This window comes from Gorilla gorilla, chromosome 9 (genome assembly GCF_029281585.2).
Source record: "Gorilla gorilla gorilla isolate KB3781 chromosome 9, NHGRI_mGorGor1-v2.1_pri, whole genome shotgun sequence".
Taxonomy (NCBI): domain Eukaryota; kingdom Metazoa; phylum Chordata; class Mammalia; order Primates; family Hominidae; genus Gorilla; species Gorilla gorilla.
Window position 1 is genome coordinate 103,842,775 of NC_073233.2, and position 5,607 is coordinate 103,848,381.

A 5,607-nucleotide genomic window follows, 5' to 3' on the forward strand; every position below is an offset into this window, starting at 1 on the left:
ACATCAAGAGCCTAAGGGAATTATGGGACACTATCAAGTGGACCAATATAGGCATTATAGAAATTACAGAAGGAGAAGAGAGAGAGAAAGAGGCAGGGAGATTATTTGAAGAAATATTGGCTGAAAACTTCCCAAGTCAAAAGAAACAATGAACATTAAGATTCAATTAACTCAAAGAACTTCAACTAGGATAAATTCAATGAGAATCACCCCAAGACATGGTATACTCAAACTTTCTAAAATCAAAGACAAAGAAAGAATCTTGAAAACAGGCAAGAAAAGCAATTTGTCACATAAAGGAGCTTCTATAAGATTATCAGATTTTCCAGCAGAAACTTTACAAGCCATAAGAGTATAAGATGATATGTTCAAAGTGTTGAGGAAAAATAATGTCAAACAGGAATACTGTATTTGGCCACACTGTTCTTCAAAGATTAAAGAGAAATTTAGACTTTCTCAGGTAAACAAACACTGAGAGAGTTCATTACCTCTAGACCTTCTCTACAAGAAATGCTAACAAGAGTCCTTCAAGTTGAAATGAAAAGATTGTAGACAGCAGCACAAAGCTATATGAAAACATAAGATTCTCCATAAAGGTACATATATGGACAAATATAGTAACCTGTCCTATTGTACTTTTGATGCATAGAATTTAAATAACAAAGATATTTTAAGAACCATAAATCTATGTTAATAGGTTTACAATATATAAAGATGTAACATGATATCAGTAACATAAAGTGGGGGTGGAGTGGAGCTATAAAGAAGTAGCATTTTTATATATGATTGAGGTTATTATCATTTAAAATAGAATGCTATCATTTAAATATGTTGTACATAATTGCAATGGTATTCACAAAGAAAATATCTATAAAACATACACAAAAGGAAATGAAGACATCCAAGCATATAACTACAAAAAATCAATGAAACATAAAGGTAGGCAATAAAAAAGGAAAAGAGGAAAAAAAAGGCTACAAAACACAGAAAACAACAAAATAGCAATGGTGCAATGGTAAGTCTTTCCCTATCAGTAATTATTTTAAATGTACATGAATTAAACTTGCCAATCAAAGACATAGATTGGGTGAATGGATTAAAAGAACAAGATACAAGTATATATTGTCTAGAAGAGACTCACTTTAAGTCTACACTCATAGTCTGAAAGTGAAAGTATGCAAAAAAGATATTTCATGCAAATGGTAACCAAAAGAGAATAGGGGTGCCTATACTAGTACTAGGTGAAATAGACTTTATATCAAAAACTGTTACAAGAGATGAAGAAGCATGTTGCATAATAATAAGAGGGTCGCTTCAGCAAGAAAATATAACAATTATAAATATTTATGTACTAAACCTCAGAGATCCTAAATATTTGAAGCAGACTTGGACAGAATTGAAGGGAGAAATAGAGAGAAACACAATAATAGTAGGATACTTTAATAATTCACTTTCAATAATGGATAGAACAACAAGAGAGAATGTCAATAAGGAAATAGAGGACTTGAACAACAGTATAGACCAACTGGACCTGACAGACATAGAACCCTCCACTAAATAACAGCAGAATGTGTTCTTCTCAAGTACACATGGAATGTTCTCTGGGATAGACCATATGTTAGATCACAGTACAAGTCTTAAAAAATTAAAGAATGTAGAAATCATACATAGTATCTTTTCCAATAATAATAAAATAAAACCAGAAACCAATAGCACAGGGATTAACTAAGAAAATAGAAGACTCAAAGACTAAAATCAGAGATGAAAGAAGAGACATTACAAGTGATACCAAAGAAATAAAAAGGATAATAAGAGAATACCATGAACAATTGTAAGCCAACAAATTGAAAAACCTAGAAGAAATTAATAAATTCCTAGAAACCCAACCTACCTGTAGGAGATCAGTCAGGGTATTGGGAAAAATTGTAGAAAGATGCAAACCTTCTTGGAAAGCCGGAAGGTTTTACAAAAGCTTCGGAAAAGGATTTGGCTGAAGGCAGCCAGATTCTCTTATCCAGTGCCTGAAAGCTTAGGTTAGATAACAAGGGGATGTAAAGAAACTGATCTAGATAGGTTAGTTTACTTAGGCCTCGGAACCTGGCCTTTAATCATCCGCACACAGGACTACTGTTGGGCAGGGGGCAGAGGGCGACCTTGTGAATTGCCCACAAGTGTGTTGCCCCAAGGCCTTTGTCATTAAATCTACACTGAATAAATGCTCACAGAGCCACCTTGTCAGGGCCATGGCTGCTGACTCTTTACAGCACCCTCCTTGGTGTCTGTGGGCAGCCTGGTCCCCAGCCCACTTTTTCACTGGATACCTGTGTCTGAGTGCATTTGTTCATCCGTCGTTCAGCCAGGGTCTGTGGGTCAGACCTGGCAGGTGGTGCCCCGCATGAGGAACGTGCAACAGATCCCAACAGAACCCTCGAAAATGAAGGTGAAAAGACTGCGCAGTCAGTAAGTCAGAAGTCATTGGTGCCCGCTCGGGATTTCCAAGTTCGAGGGAATTATTCAGGCTAGGGTTTCATCGTGGGACAACAGTTATCAGCACAACAGAAGCAGTATATAAAAGTATCGAAACAGCTGCTTAAAGCTAGCAGAGCCTCGGTTTTGCAGGCTCAATTAAGGGACCTAATGCAAATAGCTGTTTTCCATAACCCATGGTTCCCAGAAGAAGATATGCTAGACGTAGAGCTCTGGGAACAAGTGGGAAGAAATCTTAAATAACATCATGTGCAAGGGCAATGGTTCCCAGTAACATCTCTAACATTATGAGCCTTAGATAGGGCAGCTCTGGCCCTGTTTTACACAGAAGAGCCTCAGAAGGGAAGGGAAGAGGAAACATCACCTACCTTACCTACTCCTTATCCCTCAGCCCTGCTATCACCGGGCCAAAACAACAAAGAGGAAACAGAGGTTTCGCCTGAGCCCCCTCCTCCAATAAATTGGAAAAAATACAAGGGATATGCTACAGCTATGGGACCCTGTCTTAGGCAAGCAGCATTAGAAGGGGAGCTCTTAGCCTGCCCGGTAGTGCAAGATTGACAGGACAATGAAGTGCATGAACCCATTTCTTTTAATGCTTATAAAGAGCTAAGAAAAAGCCCTAAAGAAAACAGAGCCGCTAGCCCATTTATGAATGGAATGATTGAAGCCTTGGCAGAAAACTTCCGTATGACCCCATGTGACTGGTCAGTGCTAGCTAAAACAAGTTTGGAGCCCAGCCATTACCTCCTCTGGAGGGCAGAATACGATGAGTTGTGCGAACAACAAGCCAACCAGAATAAGGTGGCCAGGCAAGACATAACAGCTGCTATGCTCCAGGGGAGGGCCCCATGCCGATGTACAACAACAACTAATTTTGATCCCCAGGTCTATCCACAGGTGTCTTTGCATGCTCTCAGGGCATGGGACTGAATTCCTGGAAGCAGAGTTCAACAGGGATCTTTTATAAATGTTCAACGAGGGCTACAGGAGCCATTTGTTGAGTCTATCAGTCAGTTAACCCAGGCAATTAAGAGACAAATTAGTCAGGCCCAGGCCGCTGATATATTATTGTTGCAATTGGTTTATGAAAACTCTAATGTGGATTGCCAACAAGCATTTCAGGCAATCAGAGGAAAGGCAGCCACAGTCAGGGAACTTATACGAGCATGTCAATTGGTGGGGACTGAAACACACAAAGCCAAAATATTAGCTATAGCATTAAGGCCTCCTAAAGTGAAAAGGGAGAGGGACCCAAATTGTTTTCTATGCAGACAGCCAGGTCATATGAACAGGGAATGCCCCAATAATAGAGACCAAGGTAACTCAGGAAAATAACTCCCTTCTATATGCCCCTGATGTAAAAAGGGAAAACATTGGGCAAATTAATTCAGGTCCAAATTTGATAAAAACAGCAACCCCACAAGTAACCAGGTGGGAAACTTCATGAGGGGCCGGCCCCAGGCCCCACTTCAAACTGGGGCAATGCTAGCGGCTTTCCTCGGTCAGATGGAAGGCCCACAGTCCTCTCTTTCAGAGCAGCCACCACTGGGAGCACAGGACTGGACTTACACTGCCCCAACAAATTAGTGCTAAAAGGAGAAGACCCTAAAAAGGTTGTAACTGGGATCTGGGGCCCACTGCCTCTGGGAACAGTGTGATTAGTCCCCGGGCGATCAAGCCTATCCAGTAAAGGAATTAATGTGCTCACCAGGGTAATTGATACTGATTATCAAGGTGAGATATTAGTTATGATGGAATGTAAAGGTCTGTATATTCTTCCTCCTGGATCAAAGATCGCTCAGTTACTGCTTTTACCATATTGGGTCCCCAATGCTCACGGAAAGGAAAGGGGAAAGGGAAGTTTTGGAAGCACAGGAGCCACAGGAGTATATTGGAATCAATTGATCACTGATCAGAGACCCATGATCACCTTAAAAATTGGAAATAAGAATGTCACTGACTTATTGGACATGGGAGCAGATATTCCAATCATTAGTGATCAAAACTGGCCAGAAACTTGGCCTTGGGTCACTCAGAAACAAAAAATTGTCAGCATCGGGGAAGTGCACACAGCCAAGCAGAGCACATGCCCCCTAACCTGTTGGATTCAGAGGGAAGAAAGGCAGTTATACAACCTCTAATCATGCCTATCCCTGTTAATCTTTGGGGACAGGACCTATTAGCCCAATGGGGGGGGTGTCACTCTGCAGACCCCTTTCTAATAATGGCCACTGTTATTATCCCTCCCCTACCCCGGCGTGGCTCTCTCAAGATCCACTTTGGATAGAACAGTGGCCTTTAAAGGGAGAGATTACAAAGACCCCATGAATTAGTTGAGGAGCAATTAAAAGCCAGCCATATAGAACCATCAAACAGCCCTTGGAATTCACCCATTTTCGTCATTCCCAAAAAGTCTGGTGTATGGAGACTTTTACATGACTTACGTGCTATCAATGCTAATTTGCAACCTATGGGGCCCCTTCAGCTGGGGCTCCCTTCCCCCACAGCGATTCCTCAAGATTGGCCTATAATTGTTATTGACTGAAAAGACTGTTTTTATACTATTCCCCTTGCAAAACAGGACAGAGAAAAAATTGCATTTACAATACCAGCTATCAATAATGAAAGGCCAGCTTGCCAATTTCATTGGAACGTGCTTCCTCAAAGAATGCTGAACAGTCCTACCATGTGTCAGTATCATATAAATCAGGCTTTGCTCCCCAGTGGAAAATAATTTCCTAATTGCAAGATTATTCATTTTATGGATGATATTTTACTAGCAACCACAACGGAGCCAGTACTTTTAAAGTTACATGGCTTGCTCATAAACAATACACAGTTAAGAGATTTAATCACAGCATCTGAAAAAGCACAAATATCCTCTCCTTGGAAATATCTTGGGTACATACTAACTTCCTAGTCAGTAAGAACTCAAAAGGTTAAATTAAATACTAGAAACTTACGTACCTTAAATGATTATCAGAAATTACTAGACGATATTAACTGGCTTCACCCCACCTTAGGCATAACTACTGATAAGTTACAGAACCTGTTTTCTATCTTAAAAGGCAGTGCTGCCCTAGACTCTCCTAGGTGTTTAACTCCTGCAGCACAAAG